Genomic DNA, 21,951 nt, shown 5'->3' on the forward strand with positions numbered 1-21,951 from the left:
TTGTGACATTACAAAGATATGGACCGGACAGGGTGAACCAGGAGCACCACTTCAGAATAGTTTCTGCCCTGAGGTATATCAGTACATAAACTGCCCCTGTCTCGCTTGGATTTGGCCTTATCTTCCATCAGGAGGAACACTGAGCATTCTCCATGTGTGCTACATCCTTCAGATGGGATGCTAAATCCTCACTGCTGAATCTTGCCAGAATCCAACTTTCAGCCCCACTTTTTCTTCCCCCTCCTCTTCCCTCTCCTCCTCTCTTCTCTTTCTCTTTTCTTCCTCCACCTTCTTTGTGCCAGCACTGGGGCTTGAACTCAGGCCCTTGTGTTCTCATTAGCTGTTTTGCCCAAGGTTGGTGCTCTACCACTTGAGCCACAGGTATCATGGACTTTTTTTGCTCCATCAGGCTGCATAGCCAACTAAATCAGTTCTTTGACTACAATGAAAATTTAAATTAAAAAAAAAAACCTCTTGGTAAACTTCTTTTTTTGTACTATTGCTTTATTAGTTGTTTTAGAGGTGATATACAACAGGCTTACCTTTACATGCATCAGGTCATAAGTATTATCTCTTCCCTCATTCTCTCCCATTCTTGGGAAACTTCTTAAAAACATAGATCTCTTGTAGCAAAGATTTTGATACATTAGGTCACAGGGGAACTTCCTTTTTCTTTTCTTTTCTTTTTCTTTTCCTTTCATTGTGTTGGTCCCGAGGCATGAACTCAGGGCCTGGGCACTGTCCCTGAGTTTTTGTGCTCAAGGCTAGCACTCTGCCACTTAAGCCACAGCTCCACTTCTTGATTTTTTGGGGGTTAATTTAAAGGAGATAAGAGTCTCACAGCTGGGTACTGGTGGCTCACATCTGTAATCCTAGCTACTCAGGAGGCTGAGATCTGAGGATTGTTGTCTGAAGCCAGCCTGGGCAAAAAAGCCTGTGAGACTTTTATCTCTAATAAACCACTCAGAAAAAAAAAATCAGAAGTGGCATTATGGCTCAAGTGGTAGAGCACTAGCCTTGAGCAAAAGAAGTTCAGGGGCAGCTACCAGGCTCTGAGTTCAAGCCCCAGGACCAGAAAAAAAAAAAGAGTCTCACAGACTTTACCACAGACTTTTTGCTACCAGCAAGAGAGAGAGAGAGAGAGAGAGAGAGAGAGAGAGAGAGAGAGATGTTCTGCCCAAGTATATGTCATAGCAAAGTCCATGCTATAAAAGATAGGGATCCAAAATCAGAAACACTTGACATACAGCTGACACATTAATTTGTGTTTGATATGCATTCGTTTATTACCCACCAATCTCTGTGAAGTAAACTTATAATTATCTCCATTTTCTAGATAGGGAAAACAAAAAGCTCATGGGATATTAGAGTTGTAGAGCAGGAATTTAAACACAGTGCTATTTCCAGAGCTTACAGATTTGGATAAGCAAAAGAAGGGTTCAGTTTAGCTTCACAGTTAATGACTATCCCTTGAGTAAAGGAAAGGAGAGAAGGATAAAAGCCCTTGGAGAATTTGGTTCACAGGTTGCCACACAGCACATGAATTAAAGTCAGTCAGCCCTGGTGAGGAGGTGGAGCGCCTGGCTACTTGAGTGTTGGGATAAAGGATGTTCATGGCCTCAGACAGCACCGCTGACGGGTCACCTACTCCTTGCTCAAGATCACAAGCCACTAATTGCCTGGCTCAGCTGAATGCCCATGCTAGAATAACATGTCCTCTGCTCCTCCCTGGAGCCCTTCTTCCCCGCCCCCAAGCTCCCAGCCCTCTTCATGTTTGCAGATTACTTCTTGTGGGCTTGTGGCATATGATGCCCCCCCAACCAATCACTTTCATTATCCTTCTACGTTTTTGGTGGTTCTTTTTTTGGTCATGGGGCTTGAACTCTGGGTCTGGGTGCTGTCCCTGAGTTTTTCAGCTCTTCAGCTCAAGGCCAGAGCTCTACCACTGGAGCCACAGCAACACTTCTGGTTTTCTGGTGGTGAATTGGAGATAAGAGTCTCACTGATTTTCCTGCCTGGGCTGGCTTTGAGCCATGATCCTCAGATCTCAGCCTCCTGAGTAGATCAGAGGTGTGAGCCACCAGCACCCGACTGTGTTGTTGTTGTTGATTTTTTTAATTATTATTATGACATAAGGCATACAGTAATTTTATTAAAGATGCAAAGGATTTAAGGAGAGCAAAATGTGAAGGCACATCTTTCCTCTTCTCTTCTGTCCCTGGCCCCAGCCCTCCTCAGAGGGAGCCTTGGCCTTACAGATCATGTGCCTTGTGTCTCTTTCCAGGATACCTGTAATTTTGTTTTCAGAAAGCCTTTAATAGTGTTCTAAGCCTGGTTCTAAGAACTGCTCTTCACTTTGTGGAGCACATAAATTTGTGGGATCTTTAGTATAATCTCATGCATGCATTTACATATCAGAGCACATACTTTATATATATCATTTCTATTATTTTTATACTCATTTTTTAAATGTTGAGGTACTATAATTTGACCCAGGGCCTTGAACATGCTAGTTAAGCACTCTACCACTTGAACCACACACTCTAGCCTGTCTATATTTTTTTTCTTTGTGTGTACTAGTCTTGGACCTTGAACTTGGCCTGTATACTATTCCTGAGCCTCTTTTGCTCAAGGCTAGTGTTCTACCACTTGAGCCACAGCTCCATTTCTGAATTTTTTTTAGAGTAGTTTATTGGAGATAAGAGTCTCATGGACTTTCCTGCCTGGGCTGGCTTCAAACCTTGATCTTCAATCTCAGCCTCCTGGGTGGCTAGGATTATGGGTGTGAGCCACTGGTGCCTGGCTATTGATCTATTGAACTCTTGATCCACCTGCCTCCAACTCCCTGGTAGCTAGGATTACAAACATGTACCACCAAACCAAGCTTACAAGTTATTTTGTGTGTAAGTGTGGGGTTTTTGTTTTGGTGTTTGTTTTTTGGTAGTACTGGGGATTGAACTTAAAACTCAAGGCCTTGAGCTTAGTAGGCAAGTACTCTACCACTTGAGTCATATGTCTAGTCCTTTACTTTTGTTTTATAGTGTATCAGATAGACTCTTATGCTAACTTTACCCAGAACCATCCAAATAGCTGGGACTCTAAGTGTCTGAATCACCACTCCTAACTTGCAAATAACCTATAAACCAATTATTTTCTTTACAATTTTCTTTCTACTATGTTGTCCTTTTAAAAGGTCATGAATAGATAAGTTGTGAGTTACATTATTTGTGAGTTTGATTTCAGGATAGTAAATGAGACATTAAAAACATTATTTTAAGCCAAGCACTAGTGGCTCACTTCTGTAACCCTAACTACTCAGGAGGCTGAGATCTGAGAATTGTGGTTCAAGGACAGCCAGGGCAGGAAAGTCCATGAGATTCTTATCTCCAATTAACCCCCAGAAAAGAGGAAAATGGAGCTATGGTAGAAGTCAAAGTGGCAGAACACTACCCTTGAACAGAAAAGCTCAGGGATAGTACCCAAGCCCTGAATTCAAGCCCATGATGAAAAAAAAACAAAAATAAAAAACATTTGTTTTTAGGAGTGTAACTTAGCACTGGAGTAGCTACTTAACACATATGAAACCTGGGTTTGAGCCACAGAACCATTGTGTATTACATACTTTATCTATAGCTTCTGCCCCAGGCCTCAGCAGACTCTTTCCTGTCTTGCCTATGCTCCTTAGGACTGCCATCCACCTGTGTAAAATAAGAGCCTTTCAGGCAGGTCCTTGGTTTCAGGCCAGCTTTGGCTAACTTAAACAGAAAAAGGAAAGTCCAGGCTGGGTGCTTGTTATCTCCTAGGACTGGTAAGAATGTTAGAAAACCAGAGTGGGAAAGTGGGCCAGAAACTAGGGAGGCTAAAAGTCAGGGAAAGAGCTCAGCCAGATCCTGCCACAGCAATACCTTGTGCACATGCGCTCAGAACTCAAACATGCTAGGTAGGAAAGTCTGGCTGTTGGAGCCCATGATATAAGCCAATGACCGAAGGGGAGAACTATAGCTGAGCTCCTATGGCCTTCAAAGCAGGATGTTTCCCAGCATGCCATATCTCCACAGAAAGTAGGAACCCAGAGCAAAGTGCCACTGTATTGCTGGAGGCAGTTAACATCCAAAAAATACTCCCTTCAGGACTGTTCTTTTTCCCCTGCCTTTTCCTTACCAACCTTGTTATCTAGATACCACAGATTGTGTGCATTGTGGGAAGCAGGGAATGCAAAGCATATTTGGCTGAATATTTGTCACCCCAATATATCTGCTCTTATTCCACAGAACTGGTTCCATGTTAACCTTTTAAGGAAAAACAGTATTTGTCTATATGACTAAGGCTCTTGCCATGAGGAGATAATGGTAGGTTACCTGGGTGAGCCCTGGGTGCTCACACAAACACCTTTACATGAAAGAGGAGAAAGGAGATGCGCAGAATAGGAGGTGACCACAGAGATACAGTGATAGGACCACAAGCTAAGGGATGTCAGTAGTCACCACAAGCTGGAACAGTCTAAGGGACAGAGTCTCCCTAGAGTTTTGTAAATGTTTGAGGCTTGAACTGGTCAGTGGTAGAGAGCTTACCTAGAATAATCAAGGATCTTTTTATTTGATAGGTGGGATGGAGAGGAAAAGAGGTAAGAAAGAAACGAAGGAAGAAGGGAGGAAGAGAAGGAGGGAGGGAAGAAGAAAGGGCAGGAGGGAAGAAGGATGGAAGGAAGGCCCTGCTGATATTTGGATTTGCATCCAGTGATGCTGATTTCAGCCTTCCGATCTCCTGGACTGTGAGAAAATAGTTTTCTGATTTGTTTGTTTTCTTTAATTTTTCCAAGTGCTGGAAATGCAACCCAGGGCCTTGCATATTTTAAGCCAGCACTCTTCCACATTGCTGCCCTACCTGCACTCCCAGCCTTTTCTGTTGTTTTAACCCCTCTAGTTTGGGTCGGAAAATAACAGCCTACAAAGACAAAGGAAAAGCATTCACATTAAAAAAAATAGAGGGGGGAAAAACACCAAGTGGAGGGAAGGAAGAGCCTGAGCCAAGCAGCTGGCAGCCAAATGAACTCGGTGCTTAGTCACCTCACACAAAGGAGTGAAAGGCAAACAAATTAATCCCCCAAACAATTTTTTAAAAAATAAATCCAGGATTAGCATGGGTGAGACTGAGTAACTCAGGCAAAAGTTGGAACTCTAGGTGTCCACCATGGGAAGCAGACTAGAATCTGACACCACAGAAGGGTCTACTGGTTTCTTCATAGCTGAAGAAATAAAAGATGGATGACTCAGGAAATGAGTTTGTTTCTAGATAATTGCTTCTGAAAGTAACGATGATGATTTGGGCATTAGTCATTCCAATAACTGCCCTATGGCAAGACCAAACAGCTTGAGCAGAGTCTGCTCCACCCACAGCACTGGGTTGGTGTTGTGGGGGGGGGGGTGAGTGTTAGTGCTGGACCCATGTAATTATCTTGGAGCCTCTGTGAAAGAGATGCTGGACAAACCAGAAACTTGGTGGAAGGAGCTCCTCCAAGCATCTGCTTCCTGTTGTATTTCCTGGCTACTATGAAAGGAGGCTCTGAGATAAACGGAGCAGCTACACATCTGGCAGGGGAAGATGCCAGGAGTGGGAATTTACTGTGGGAGGGAATGGCCTCCCTAGCACTGCATTTAATCAAGGTAGACACCCCCTCCCCGCCCCCATCACCCCTCCCACACACACCTGGGCTGAACATCTCCTTTCTGTGCTGGATTATGGGGAGAGAAGGGGACACAGAGGCTAGGAAGGAGGAGATGCAAGCCTGCCTATAATCTGCACAGGTAGGTAAGACATACTCATAGAATGACAAGAATCACCAGTTCCAGAGCTTGAACTCACTGGCTCATGTTCTTGCTCAGCTTGCGTGGCACTCTACCACTTGAGCTACAGCTCTAGCCCACCATTTTGCTGGTTAGTCTGAGATGGAGTCTCTCAGTATTTATGTCCAGGCTGGCTTCACATTTCAATCCTCCAAGTCTCAGCTTCCTAACTAATTGACTATGGCCTGGAGATCACACTGACATGAAGTTACAAGATTTTGGGATTATAACACATTTACCTTTTGTTGTTGTTTAAAATTTTTATTTTATTGTAAAGATGCTGTACAGAGGGGTTACAGTTATATGAGTAAGGTAAAGAGTACATTTCTTGTCGAACATTTTTACCCCCTCCATTGTTGTTATTTTTTTCCTACTCTCCCTTCTCTCCCCACCTTCTCTACTCCCCCATCCCCTGCCCCAAAGTTGTAAAGATCATTTCTAGCATCGTGTCTTGTGAATATCTTTGTTGCAATGGGTCATCCTGTGTCCTTGTTTCAGTATTTTGTTATTATTTTTCCCTTCCCAAAATTAGATAAATGTATACAAGATGCAGGGTACCAAAATCAAATACAGTGACAACAGGGGATACAGCATAGGGGATATACCAAAGAACATACGAAAGAAACAAAAAAATCACATAGTACGTTAAAAACAACAACAAAGAAAGACCTCTTGTGTCTGTATCTTGGGGTTCATTTTGCTTAGCATCATCTTATATGGTCATATGTACATAGCTTTTGAGCATTTCTGCTCATCTGATAAGATTATCCTAGTTGTATACTAATTGCTGCAAATAAGGGAAACCATTGGACCTATATTTCTTTGGGTCTGTCTTACTTCACTCAATATGATTTTTTTCCAAGTCTTTCCATTTCCTAACAAATAGTTCAGTGTCATTCTTTCTGACGGAAGCATACAATTCATGTATATATATATATATATATATATGCATATATATGTATATATATGTATATATACATATATATGCATATATATATATATCACATTTTCTTGATCCATTCATCTACTGAGGGGCATCTGGGTTGGTTCCATATCTTAGCTATGGTGAATAATGCTGCGATGAACATAGTTGTGCTGGTAGCTTTAGCATGGCCTTGTTTGTGATCATTTGGGTAAGTACCCAGAAGTGGGATTGCTGGGTCATAGTGGAGCTCTATTGAGGAATCTCCATACTGCTTTCCGGAATGGTTGAACAAGTTTACACTCCCACCAATAATGCAGTAGGGTTCTCTTTGGCCACATCACCTCCAGGATCAGTTGTTATTAGATTTCTTGATTCTAACTGGGGATGAGGTAGAATCTTAACGTTGTTTTGATTTGCATTTCTTTTATGGCTAGACAAGTTGAGCATTTCTTCATGTGTCTATTGGCCATTCTTATTCCTCTTCAGAGAAGTCTCTCATTAAGTCTTTAGCCCACTTATTCATGGGTCAGTTGTTTCTTTTAGGATTTGTTTTTTGGGAATTGTTTTTAATAATGGGGATTGAACCAAGGCCTCTCAATTGCTAGGCAGGTACTCTATCATTTAATACCACTTAATTCACAACTCATGGGTCATGCAAAATGATCAATACAGGCAGATGGCTGGGAGGAAGCAAACAAGAAACATTCAGGTCGGGGCTGGGAAGGTGGCTCAGTGGTAGAGCGCTTGCCTTGCATGTATGAGGCCCTGGGTTCGATTCCTCAGCACCACATAAGCAGAAAAAGCAGAAGTGGCACTGTGGCTCAAGTGGTAGAGCGCTAGCCTTGAGCTGAAGAGCTGAGGGACAGCGCCCAGGCCCAGAGTTCAGGCCCACAACTGTACCAAAAAGAAAGAAAGAAAGAAATATTCAGGTCTGTCCTATCCTATCAATACTAAATGCTTTCATGGATCTTAATAGAGCCTTGGGCTGTACTTCCCTCATTCCTGGGTGATAATCATGGCACCTGTGATTTATGGATCACATTCTTTTTGGGGGAGGGGGTCCGGTTGTGGGGCCTGAACTCTGGGCCTGGGTGCTGTCCCTCAGCTCTTCAGCTCAAGGCTAGCGCTCTACCACTTGAGCCACAGCACCACTTCCAGCTTTTTTCTTTTTTGCTTATGTGGTGCTGAGGAATCGAACCCAGGGCCTTGTGCATGCAAGGCAAGCGCTCTACCACTGAGCCACCTTCCCAGCCCTATGGATCACATTCTATGTGCTTTGTAGTATCTCACTTAATCTTCCCAACACCCAGTGTAGGAAATTGTTGACCTCATTTCCTAAGTGAGGGGCAGATGGTCTGAGATAGAAAGTCACATTGCCAAAAGCTAGGCAGCTAGAAAGTAGGGAGACTTGGGTTTGAACCAGGCAGTTGAGAGCATAGTGTGGTCTTATCCATATCTAGTGCTTTATTGCTTCTCTTAGAAATTAATCCTGCATGCTGGTAGTGTGTTGTTTGGAAAAGCCAAATGAATAACATAATATCTGATGGGCCTTGAACTGAAGAATCAACTCCAATCTACCCTTATCAACCATTGGAAACAGTATTAGCGCACAATCAGTGGAGAATGGATTCCTATTTGGAGAAATTGTGAGAAAAAAAAAAGAAACAAAACAACCAAGCTATCATCAATGAAAAGATCATTTAGTCACTCAGCAAACATTTTCTGAGCACCTATAATGTGCCAGGCACTGTGTTAAAGAACAGGGATGCAAAGGTGAACAAGACACAACTCCTGATTCCAAGTTCTGGACTGGGGATGGGTAAGAAGGGTACAGATAGACTCATACAAACATGTGCCACGCAGGCTTATAAATGACTTAAAGATCTAAAGCTAGCATGGTGGTTCATGCCTGTAATCTCAGCAGTTGGAGCATGGTGGTTCGTGCCTGTAATCTCAGCAGTTGGGAGGTTGCGGGAGAAGGGCTATGAAGTCAAGGTCACCTTGGAGTACATATCAAGACTTCACCTTATCAAAACCACAGAAGGATCTTGAGAAAGCTGAGACTATAGAGGGCAAAGTACGGCGGACAGGTTGATCCAGCCTCTACCGGTCTAGGGGTGAGGAGAAGGCTGGGAGAAGAGAACATCTTGGGTGACTTGAGTGAGCCAGGTGATACCCAGCCACTCCTGGGCTACACAAGCTTGTTCACCCTAGCACATGCCTTCGACAAGGTCCTCCCTAAGATAAACACACCAGCTGCAGCAGCTGTTTTCTCTGACTTCAGGCAACTTTTTTTTATTTTAATGTGTCAGTCCTTGGGCTTGAACTCAGGGCTTGGACACTGTCCCTGAGCTGTTTTTGCTGAAGGATAGTGCTCTACTGCTTGAGCCATAGCTCCACTTCTGGTTTTGGGATGGCTAATTGGAGAGCAGAGTCTCACCAACTTTCCTGCCCAGATTGTCTTTGAACTCAGTCCTCAGATCTTAGCCTCCTGGGTAACTAGGATTGCAGGCGTGAGCCACAGACACTCTGCTATGTCAGAAAGTCACAGGGAAACTGTCACACTCTTCATATTGCCACATAAAGGGTCTTGGATATCAGCTGTCACTGCATAGTGTCCAACACCTGCTGGGCAGTGACTGAGATGTGAGGACACAGCAGTGCCCCCCCTACTTCATGAGCTTACATGCACTGGGGGCCACAGACACACCAAAACCCCAAATAGATCTATCTGTGAAGGACTGCCCAGTCTGGTGGCTCATGCCTGTAATTCAAGCACTTGGGAAGCTGAGGAAGGAAGATCCCCAGGCTGGCCTGGGCTACAAAGTGAGACCCTGGAGAAAGAGGAGGGGGAAGACTAGAGGAGAAGGAGGGAGGAAAGAGGGAGAGAGAGAGAGAGAGAGAGAGAGAGAGAGAGAGAGAGAGAGAGAGAGAGAGAGAGAGAGAGAGAGAGAGAGAGAGAGAGAGAGAGAGGCAGACAGAAGTAGACAAAGGCAGAGAGACAAACAGCATGAGTAAGCAGGTGTCGGAAGTAGAAAGGGGGAAGTGAATTGGGAGGGACCTTGTACAAGAACAGTTAGGAAGACCTCTGAGCATGCTCATTTTCCCATTAACCATCAGAAAACCAGAAGTAGCACTTAGCTCAAAGTGGTAGAGGGCTAGCCTTGAGCAGAAAAACTCAGTGACAGCATCCAGGTCCTGAGTTCAAGCCCCACAACCACCACTACCCCCACAGACATAGAGGAAGAAATAAAACAGCAAAGATTTATTGAGGAAAAACTTAAGCAGAGCTCCTGCTAAACAGGAGGAGTCCTGAGGGAGGGCACTGCCCGGGTGGATCGTGCAAAGGTTAACAAGGTGTCTCTAGGAGAAAGCTGCGTAATTCTCCAGATCACTGGAGAGCCTGCAGGCCATGTCTGTTCCCAGACCTGATCAGAGGCTCCATGGAGCCTGCATGATCTCTCCAGCCCCTCTGACTGGATGCCTGTCCAGTGCACACCTCTGGGATCCAATCAGCCTGTTATCCAGTGCACATCTTCCAGGGGTTATGGGCCATGATGTGAGGCCCAGGTGCCCCACTGCTGCAGGCCACGATGAAGTGATGTCTAGGAGCCTGCATACAAGACCGCTTAAGGCCACAGTGAGGAATGCAAAACCTGTGTGGGAGGGCGCCCTTTGTCCTGGTTGCCTAACCAACCCATATTTCTGCTCTTATATATATGTACCCGTGTTGTCTTTATCCATTCGTCAGTTGTTGGGCACCTCAGCTGTTAACACAGTTTGGCTTTTGTGACTAGACATGGGTATGCAGGCATATTGATTCACTCCTCTACCCAAGATTGGTATAGCAGGGCCAGAAGGTCGGTATATATAACTATATAAGTTTTGGCTTTTTGAGGAACCTCCATACTGAGTTCCATCATGGTTGTACTAGTTTGTGTTTCCACCAACAGTGTATGAAATTGATTTCCCCCTACATCTTTGACAGCATTTGTTGCCTTATGGCTAAGGAACATTTATCATGTTTCTATTAGCGCTTTGTATTTCTTCTTCTAAGAACTGTCTGCTCAATTCATTTGCCCATTTATTACTCATATTACTTGTTCTTTTGCTGTTTTAGTTTATTTTTTAGCTCTCTGTATATTCTGAATATTGATCCTTTATTTGTTGAATAGATGGTAAGAGATTGCTTTCCCATCTAAGGGCTGTTTCTCAATTGGGGTGATTATTACTTATTTTTTTGTTTAGTCTGTCATGGGGCTTGAACTCTGGGCCTGAGCACTGTCCCTCAGCTCTTCAGCTCATGGCTAGCGCTCTACCACTTGAGCTACAGGGCCAATTCTGGTTTCTGGTGGTTTATTGGAGATAAGAGTCTCACGGTCTTTCCTGCCCCAGCTGGCTTTGAACCATGATCCTCAGATCTCAGCTTCCTGAGTAGCTAGGATTACAGGCGTGAGCCACGAAGTGATTATTACTTTTGATGTGCACATTTGAGCTGAGGTGTGCCCAGGTCTAGTTTAGATATTTAAGGGCCACTTTGTCTAAGGTGGTAGTAGGGGAACATTGGGTGAAGTAATTTCTTTGGGAAGGATGGGATGTGAGAGAAAATGTGGTCAGGAAAGGTTTTGGTTCTCAGGGTTTTAGCCAAAACCAACTAAAAAAGTTGTTATTTCTTAAGAGCAGGAGGATTTCCTGAGGAGCTAGAATCCAAAAGTTCATTTTGAGGCATGCTCTTTGATTTCCCATTAGGATATATAAGTCCTGAGTTAAGGGCAAGAGGTTCAAGCTGGAGACAGTAATTGTAAAGGGGTTGTAATTCAAGTCATATGACTGGGTGAGATCACCCAAGCAACAGAGAAAGAGGTGTGTGTGTGTGTGTGTGTGTGTGTGTGTGTGTGTGTGTGTGTGTGTGTGTGTGTGTGTGTGTGTGTGTGTGTGTGTGTGTGTGTGTGTGTGTGTGTGTGTGTGTGTGTGTGTGTGTGTGTGTGTGTGTGTGTGGTGTGCTCTTCAAGGTCACCCAGCACATAGAGGAGAAGCCTGAGAACTAGGCCAGAAGTGTCCAGGGAGTCAGGAGACAGCCAGGAGAGCCGGAGCTGGAAGCCCATGCCTGCTAAGGGCAGGACTTGGCAGTGGAGGTCACTGGTGACCTTTGGTAGAAACCTGTTTAAATGCAGAAGTGGACAAGGAAAGCTGGGATTCCCATCAGGGCTGAAGGCAAAGAAAAAAAAAGTGAGGAGAGAATGAGACATAGAGCAGAAAAGCATGTACTGTATTCAGTTAAGAACTACAAGTATTGTTATTAGAGTTCTTGATTATAGCCATTTTAACTGGGGTGATGTGGTATCTTAATGTTGTTTTGATTTGCATTTCTTTTATGGCTAGGGATGCTGAGCATTTCTTCATGTGTCTATTGGCCGTCCTTCTTTCTTTTTCAGAGAAGTTTCTCTTTAAGTCTTTAGCTCACTTATTTATTGGGCAGTTGTTTCTTTGAGGATTTGTTGTTGGGGGATTTAATTTTTTGAGTTCCAAGTATATTTTAGATATGAGACCCTTGTCTGTTGTATGGCTAGTGAAGATCTTCTCCCAATCCGTGGGCTTTCTATTGATCTTACTAGCTATGTCCTTTGCCATGCAGAAGCTCTGCAACTTCATGCAATCCCATTTGTCCAACCTTTCTTTGATTTGTTGTGTTTCCAGGTCTCTATTAAGAAAATTTTGGCCTGTGCCAAGGAGACCTAGGGTTTCTCCTATTCTATCCTGTAATGTTTTCAGAGTGTCTGCTTTGACTCCGAGGTCTTTGATCCATTTGGAGTTGATTCAGATGCTGGAGGGGATGTGAACAGAAGGGAATCTTACTGCATTGTTGGTGGGAGTGTAAACTTGTTCAACCACTTTGGAAAGTAGTCTGGAGGTTCCTCAAAAGACTCCACATAGAACTCCCCTATAACCCAGCAATCCCACTTTTGGGCATTTACCCAAATGTTTACAAACAAGACCACACTAAAGCTACCAGCACAACTATGTTTATTGCAGTATTATTTACTATAGCTAAGATATGGAACCAACCCAGATGCCCCTCAGTAGATGAATGGATCAAGAAAATGTGGTATATATACACAATGGAATTCTATGCCTCCATCAGAAAGAATGACATTGCCCCATTTGTTAGGAAATGGAAAAACTTGGAAAAAATTATATTAAGTGAAGTAAGCCAAGCCCAAAGAAACATAGGTCCCATGGTTTCCCTTATTTGCAATAGTTATATGTACGAGTCAAGCAGAAAAGGTCAGATGATAAGGTGATGTTAGGAAAATGAACCCTAAGATATGTATTTAAATGTTTTTTTTCTTTCATGCATTTGTTTCTAATGCATTTATATGATTATTTCTTTGTTGCTTTGTATGTCCCTCCCCCACAGTATAACCCCTGCTTTCACTGTATTTGATGTCGGTATAATTTGTGGAGGGGAAGGGGAAAAACAAGTCGTTTAAATAACGATACAGGTGGACCTGCTGCAACAATGAGATGTACAAGTTTTTATATTGAAAAACGAACTTTACAACTTTGGTGGGGGGGGGGATTGGGTGGGGGGCAGGGGGAGGGGGGAGATGGGAAGGGATGGGAAGGGGAAACAAAGGAGGAGGCTACAATGCTTGATAAGAAATGTACTCATTATCTTGCCCATGTAATTGTAACCCTTCTGTACAGTTTTTTCACAATAAAAAAATTAAAAAAAAAAAGAACTACAACTAGGGGGCCGTCTCTGTCTCTCTGTCTCTTCCTCCCTCTCCCCCATTGGCCATGCCCTGCTCAAAAGAGACCCCTGCCAGCTCCCCCTGCAAGCGGACCTGCCAAGGAGGGCGACATGCGGCTCAGCTTTGTGAGGCTCTCAGAGCACACTACAACCCGACCCGGGCGTCCGTGGGCGCCGCAGGCTGCGACCTGTATAGTGCCTATGATTGTACAATACCACCTATGGAGAAAGTCCTTGTGAAGACGGACATTCAGATAGCTCTTCCTTCTGGGTGCAATGGAAGAGTAGCTCTACGTTCTGGCTTGGCTGCAAAACACTTCATCGATGTAGGAGCTGGTGTCATAGATGAAGATTATAGGGGAAAAGTTGGTGTTATATTGTTCAATTTTGGCAAAGAGAAGTTTGAAGTGAAAAAGGGTGATCGAATTGCTCAGCTCATTTGTGGGCAGATTTTTTATCCAGAAATTGAAGAAGTTCAAGTCTTGGATGATACTGAAAGGGGTTCAGGAGGTTTTGGTTCTACTGGAAAGAATTAAAATTTGGCCCAAGAATAGAACATGAAAAGGCATACTTTTGATTAAAAATAATAGGTTTTGCGTCAAGTGTTTTTGGTGTTTTGCACCATAAAACTTAATAGTTTTAACTTGTAAAAAAGTTTGTTTTCTTAATGATAGAAGGAAAGGTTACTTCTGTTGGGATTATCTGGAAACTTATTTTGTGTTTCTGCAATTGGTAGTTGTATGAAAATCTATCTGCTTTGTGAATACTTGACAAGTTTTAAAAAATAAGATGTATAATTTAATTCAATAAAGAGTATCTCTTTGGTTCTGTTTAAAAAAAAAAAAAAAAAAAGAACTACAACTAGAAACTGCTGCTGGTGGTTCCCAACTGTAATCCTAGCTACTCAGGAAGCTGAGATCCGAGGATCAAGGTTCAAAGCTAGTCTGAGCAGGAAACCAATCACCAGTAAACCCGATGTAGTGCTGTGGCTCAAAGTGGTAGAGTGCTAGCCTTGAGCAGAAGATCTCAGAGACCTCACTTAGGCCCTGAGTTCAAACCCTATAAGTGACAAAAAGAAGAAAGAAAGAATACAAGAAGGAAGGAAGGAAGGAAGGAAGGAAAAATAAACCGAGGTATGTTGCCATAAATTTGTAATCCTAGATTGGAAGGACAGTAGTTTAAAATTAGCCTAGGAAAAAAGTTTCTGAGACCTCTTTACCCCCATCTCAAAAGAAAAGGCTGAGCATAGCAATGTACTTCTGTCATCCCAGCTAATTGACAAGTGTAAACACAAGGATCAGGTCCAGTGCAGCCTGGGAAGAAAAAAAAACAACAGTGAAACCCTATCTAAAAAATAACCAGAGCAACAAGTAGTAGAGTGCCTGCCTAGCAAGTACAAGGCCTTGAGTTCAAACCCCTGAATGGCTAAGAATAAGCAACATACATACATACGTAGGTGGAAGAAAGACATTATTTTGTGGCTGTAGACAATGGAAATGAGCCAATAGAGGAAAAAGATGTGATAGGAAGCAGTTAGCTATGAATGATGGGAAAATCTAAAGGCAATGTAAAATGTAAGTAAACAAGCTGGGTGCCCGTAGCTCACATTTATAATCCTAGGTACTCAGGAGGCTGAGATCTGATGATCTTGATTCAAAGCAAGCCCAGGCAGGAGAGTCCCTAAGACTCTAATCTCAATAAACCACCCGAAAACCAGAAGTGGCATTATGGCTCAAATGGTAGAGCGTTAGCCTTGAACTGAAGAGCTGAGGGACAGCGCCCAGGCCCAGAGTTCAAGTAATTAAACTTCCCAACTCACAGGTAATGACATCTCTGTAGACTGGACTCAGGCATAAGAATTTCTCACAGGCAATCTCAGAAAGTAGTCCAAATCCATATACTAATGTTGTGGTTCTCACCATAAGGACAACACACTTTGGTCTATTGAAAGCATGTTTGTGTTTTGTTGGTGGTTTTTTTTTTTTTTTTTTTTTTTTTTTTGAGGGGAGGGTTGTTTTGTTTTGTGCCTGTACTTGGCTTAAACTAAGGGCCTGGAAGCTGTCCATTACCTTTTCTGTCAAGGCTGCTGCTTTACCATTTGAAACACAACTCTACTCTGGCTTTTTTGGTGGTTAGTTAGAAATAAGAGTCTCACCAACTTTCTAGGTGAACTTTGAACCGTGATCCTCAGATCTCAGCCTCCTGAATAACTAGGATTATAGGCATGAGCCACCAGCTTGCAAGTCTGTTGGTAACAGGTACTTAAACTGTTTTTGCTGTCTTGAATTCATTATAAAGCCAAAGAAGAGTCTGGCATGTGTGCTGCATATATAATGACTTAGGTACATTATGTGTATGGGATCTATATTTCCATGTTGTGTTTGTCATTGTTCTAAGCTGTTAGTTCTTTGAGATCATGTTGGGCTCTAGTAGACACAGGGCTGATTGATAGCATCTTTAAGCCAGGGACTAAACCTATCCCTAAGGAACAGCAGAGCCTTGCAGAACAGACCAAATGAGGATAATTACCAGTAATGATCAGATTGTACCCTGGAGCCAGAGAAGTCATCTCATGGAAACCAGATGGCTCCTCTCCAGTGATGGCGGCCATCACAACTTGTCCAAAACCTGGGAAAAATAGGACTGCGATAATAGCCAGCCAGGCCACCTGTAACTGGGACTTGAAACTATGCACACATTTGTTTCTTGTCCTTAATTCTTCCTCTGCTTAAACCTACTGCTCAGCTTAGTATCCACAGATGGCAGGGGATAGCTGTCTTCCCATGGTCACCTAACCTCACTGCTCTGCCACATAAACTTTCCTGTCACTTTCACTGCTTGCACTTTGCCTGAATTCTTCTCACAGAAGACAAAGGTTGATTTGCTGCACATCATTTCAGGCAAGCAATTGAGGCGAGAATGTGGATGAGAGCACACAGGTCCTGGCAGCTGAATGTTTAACATGTTTCACACATTAGCATGTGAACCTGGAGGGAAACTTAAAATCCATGGAGGGTGTAGTTTGCATTTATTCTTCCTCAGTGCTACGTGCAATTCAGAAGACTTTACATCAACTGCAACTTGGATTGGGTGAACTATGGTGCAGAGTTCTCCATTGCAGAGAATGCTGCTGTGTGAATGTGTTCACCTCACTGGATGAGGTAGCGAGGTTAATGATTTTGATGAAAACAAACAAACAGAAATTTCTGGGCTAACGTGATCTCTGCTATAGCTACATCCAGCTCCCTCCCCTGCAGACAGGATGCAGACACCTGCAGAGTACCCAGACAGATGTTCTGTTCTACTGGTTGATTTCTCTCTGGCAGGTGAGAGATCAAGGTCAATGTCACAGCTGACTCACACCTAAAGCAGTGGACATTTCCGACAGACCACAGCACTTCCTTCTTGCAAATGAGATCTGGGCCGTAAGGACAAGAAATTCTGGGGTCTAGATCAAGGCCCTTGCCATGGCAGGCCCTGGGGTTCCAGTGCAGCTAGGCTGGTAGCAGGGATCCCCTCTTACCTCCAGGGCAGATGGAGATGGGCCCCCATCCTCTCTTTCTGTAGACTATGTATGTGGTGTGGAAAAGCTTTGGAAAGTGCCCTTTATCCATTGAGTTGAGTGCTTGTTACCTGTTCTAAGCACTCTACAAATATTTACGGCAATTTGCCTAATCATCTTGAAGATAAATTATTATCATCCCTGATTTACAGAGGAGAAAAGCTGAAGCACAGAGAAGCTAATCATCCAGCCTAAGGTCACAGAGCTCATAAGCAGTAATGATGAGATTCAAACCCAAGTAGGTTTCTTCAGGAGTCCCAGATATTAACTGGTGTGCCTAAGTTGGCGTTCAGTTATTTAAAAAAAATACAGATACATAAAATTTGCCTTTAGAGGTATAAGGAGGAAGAAGGATGTCAACATTTGAAAAGCCAGCAGTAGCTCTGAAGATGAATTGGGGGTGTTTGCTGGACACAGCTAATAAGCAAGTGAAGAAGGAGGGGGAAGGGAAGGAGGAAAGAAAGGGGAAGGGATGATGGAAAGAGAGAGAGAGAGAGAGAGAGGGAGAGAGAGAGAGAGAGAGAGAGAGAGAGAGAGAGAGAGAGAGAGAGAGAGAGAGAGAGAGAGAGAGAGAGAGAGTGATTTTAGGAACAAATGTTGCTCTGGACGGAGACTCCCATCTACCTTGAGAATAAAGTTCTCTATTTTCTGTAGGCTCTCTGAGGGCCGGGGGCTGGCTGTTCAGGAGGCAGAACTTTCACTGTAAAGCAAAAGCCTCTTACTGCTTCCCACCTCCGCAGGCCCATTTATAGTCCTGACCCCTGCGGCTCCCAGAACATCCCTAGAAGGCATTTTCCCCAGAACAAAGGGGCCTCCAATGGTCTTCAAAGCCACTATGATGTGTTGGTTGCAAAAATTCCTCAGTCCCTCGAGACAGATTCATTTGCATTTCTAAAGTGAGACTCAATTTCAAATAACTGGGCTAAGTGATAAGTGTCCTGCCTGGGGAGCAGACAACCCCACACCCAGCCACCCCAGCTCCCCAGCAACCTGAGGAAGTGGGCTAGACAGTCGGGCAGTGGTTGCTTCTGATTCTTCCGAAACCCAAACTCAAATACTGGATGCGTCTAGATGCCAGAGTGAGCTCTAGGGAAAAGAGAAAAATATTTTTAAAAAGTTCAAGTCCTCCCTCTTCCCCAAATGCAAATCCAATATTTTCCTTCATGTGCAATCCACGAAGTCTTCTGTGAACACAACTCTTTGTGTTACATACCATACATGATTGCTTGCTCTATACATTAAGCATTCACCCATGTTTTTCAAACTATTTGTAAGCTGGTGATTTCCAATAACAACAACAAAACTCTTATTTTCTGGTTGCTAAATTGTGAAGCTTAAATGAATTCATATGTCTTGTTATCTATTCTTATTAGAATTTTTTTTTCTTTCCAAAATGACGGTACTTTCTCTATTGGGCTAATGATAGAAATAGCTGACGGCTTGAGAAGTTTTGTAAATTGGACAACTTTTGGCTTGAACTGGGAGAGAAACTGAAATTTAAGCTCTTATTTACTGAGCACAGAAATAAACTGGGATTCTGGAAATAAGGCTGAAGTCCCAGTAGCTTTCCTCCCCGCCCCCACTCCCAGCCCAGCTTTGCCTTAAAGACTGGCGTTACAGACACTTCCTTCAAATGCTAATGAGCAGCTTACAAAAGCTAAACAACAGGACCAAACTGGTTTCTGCTGCTCTGAGGAGCTGGAAGTTAGTGTCCCACACTTTCCAGAGATTTCCCAGACACTTCCTCCACATTCCAACAGCCATCCTTAAACTGTCCCCCCCCCCCCCCGCAACCCACAGGGTAACTCTTCTCTCTGGTCTTCTCCCAGTTGTTTTTCATTGCAAATCCAGACACCTCGATTTCTCCAAAGCTTCTGAATACTGTTTTAGCTTTTCAGTCTCTCTCTCTCTCCCCTCCTCCCCTCCCTCTCTTTCTGCAATTCCCGTTGATCCTTTGAATTCTTAACAATGATTCTTGTAAACTGGATAGTACTGCTCCATTTTAAAGATGGAAAAAGCTGGCACCCAGGGAAAATGAAACAACCTAAGAGACCAATTGACAAATAAGTCAAGATTCAAACCAGGAAATGGAAAACCCTCCTCTTCTTCCTAGAGGTGGAAGGTAGTTTTGACTGGAGGAGGTATGGAAATGGAAGACATTAACCCTGCCTAACAAGCGCCAGTCTTGAGCAGTGCCTCCAGCCATTTCCCGGAGAAGCCTGGAGAGATGACCAAAAAACCAGATAACATGAGGAAGATCTCAAATCTGGTCCTGCTTGGAGAATGGCTACTGGCTAGATTTAGCTGGAATACTGAAGGCCCATTTGTTAGCTTGGCCTGTGGCACCCCGGGTTGGTGGGAGACCCTTGAGGGGTGGGGCCTCATGGGAGGAAGTTAGGTCATGGGGACATAGCCGTTGAACTAGGCCCTGAGAGGAGACTCGAGCTGGGACAGCTTCTTTACAGGTTTTGTTTTTGTTTTAGGGATTTTAGAAAAAAAACAAAAACCTTGGCTCCAACCAGCCCAGTTCTTGAAATGAAAAGAATGCCTCTAGGTCCCCCTCCCCTTAACTTAACCCACCTTCATTGTTTTGTTAAAGACTGACCCATTAAACAGGTAGCCAGTAATCCGGCTCATGCTGGCATGCTGGCTGGCATGCTGGCGACATCCTGAGTTTACTATAAACTCTACCTTTTTCACATGCTTATGTTAAACTCTACTAAACTCCTTTGTGAATGTTTACCTTAAGCTCTGCTTTACCATTGAATTCTTGAGTCATTTAAACCAAAAGTGATAGGCTGGCTTAAACAGCCATTATGTGACAAAGTGTAACCTCACTGGCCACCTGCGTGTGGTCTGGTATGACTGTGCAATCTTTTGGGTGTGTGAAAACCTCATTGGTTGCCTACGTGACCAGGCTTCACCTTGTGATTTTTGCCTTTAAAAACCTAAGCACGTGGGCCGCTCGGGGTCGCAGTATCAGCTCCTGAGCCTGTGCTGCGGCCCTGGCCGGTCAGTGTAGGAACCTTCTCAATAAAGTTGCTTCTTTAATATCAACTTTGTTGCGGTGGGCTCTGTCACTCCGGACGACTAGGTGGGCTTGCCTGCCTGAGTAGGGGGTCTTCCTACTATACCGTGAAGGGGATATTGGGACCCTAGCCCCTTTCTAGCCACAGAGGTGAATGTCCTGTCCTGCCACATGTCACCATGAAGTACCATTTCATCACAGGACCCCAAACTACAGCTCAACTGGCCATGGACAGAAATCTTCAAAATTGTGAGCTGAAGGAATCCTTTTTTGTGTGTGAGGGGGTGGGCAGTAGTGAGGTTTGTACTCAAGGTCTTATTCTTGCTAGAAAGTTACCTTTGCTGCTTGAGCCATGCCTCCAGCCATTTTTGCTTTAAGTTTATTTTTCCATTAATAACAAATTGTGTGTGTGTGTGGTATGCACACACACACACACACACACACACACACACACACACACACACACCAGTCTTGGGCTGGGCTATGTCCCTGAGCTTTTTTGTGCAAGTCTAGCGCTATACTGCTTGAGCCACAACTCCACTGCTGGATTTTTGGGTGATTAATTGGAAAGAAGAGTCTCACAGATTTTCCTGCCCTGGCTGGGTTCGAACCACCATCCTCAGATCTCAGCCTCTTGAGTAGCTAGGATTACAGATGTAATCCACTGGCAGACAACAGTTTTTAGGATCAGTGTTCATAGGATCTTTGGCTGTAGTTAGTAGCAGCAATAATGAGACTCCTTTACAGGTGTGTGCTGCTTTTGTGGTTTTCCAAAGGACTTTTATGCACACGTGTGTCTCAATTGCCCAGCATGATGAACAGCTTGGTGTGAAGTCACCTTGCCCCATAAGAAAGCTCCCAGGCAGAGGGCTCTCATGATTTCCCCACCCATGAGGAGCAGACAAATAAAAGAGACTGGCAGGCAGGTCTCTACTGCAGCTCCAGAGACATAGCCATCTTAATCAGTAACCATGTCACAAAGATCTACAGACACCTTGTGTAGTCATTTACTTGGAATGCACTTGACAAGGATCACAAGTCGCCTTCCTTTAAGTTCTTCTCACTTTTATGGAGACTCCATATTAAGTCCATAATAAGACCAGGGTAGAGCTGCTTATGCTTGTAATCCTAGTAATCCTTGTAATCCTGGAAAAGGCCTTGAGTACAAGTCCCAGGCCCAGCAAAAAGACAAACAGAACAGGGCAGAATTTTCATATTAGTTAAGATTTTAAATAATTTAATATTGGTGGCCCATGCCTATAATCCTAGCTATGTAGAGGGTAAGATCAGAGGATGGTGGTTCAAGTCCATGAAAGTCTGATCTCCAATTAACTTTCAAAACAGCAGGGAATGTAGCTGTGGCTTAAACCATAAAACTCTAGCTTTGAGTACGCTCAGCGATAGTCCCCAGGTGCTGAGTTCAAGCCCCAGGATCAATTGGCACACATATGAAAAAATTTTAACATTGCTGGTAAAGGCTCTGGACTCAATCTAAGCAATACATACACACATACACACACAAATGCTGGTAAAGATGTGAAAAGATGAACACACCTATCCACTGATTATGGAACTATAAATTAGTGCACTGTATCAAAAGGACAGCCTGATGATAATAATTAAGAATAGTTAAGAGCTTTTCTTTGTTCTGATCCTGAGACTTGAACTCAGGGTCTGAGTGCTGTCTCCGAGCTTTTTCACTCAAAGGTAGTGCTCTGCCACAACTTTACTTCTGAATTTTTGGTTGTTAATTGGATATAAGAATCTCACAGACTCTCTGGCCAGGCTGTCTTTAAGCTAGAACCACAGGCATGTGTCTGTGCCCAGCTAAACAAAATT

At 43.7% G+C, this 21,951-nt stretch overlaps 1 pseudogene; it reads left to right on the forward strand.

Annotated features, from left to right (window-relative positions):
• The first annotated feature begins 13,569 nt into the window (after window positions 1–13,569).
• LOC138833023 (deoxyuridine 5'-triphosphate nucleotidohydrolase, mitochondrial-like) lies at window positions 13,570–14,059 on the forward strand (annotated as a pseudogene).
• Window positions 14,060–21,951: the final 7,892 nt, after the last annotated feature.

Source organism: Dipodomys merriami, unplaced genomic scaffold, assembly GCF_024711535.1.
Source record: "Dipodomys merriami isolate MVZ:Mamm:240054 unplaced genomic scaffold, mDipMer1.0.p SCAF_20, whole genome shotgun sequence".
In the NCBI taxonomy this organism is placed as follows: domain Eukaryota; kingdom Metazoa; phylum Chordata; class Mammalia; order Rodentia; family Heteromyidae; genus Dipodomys; species Dipodomys merriami.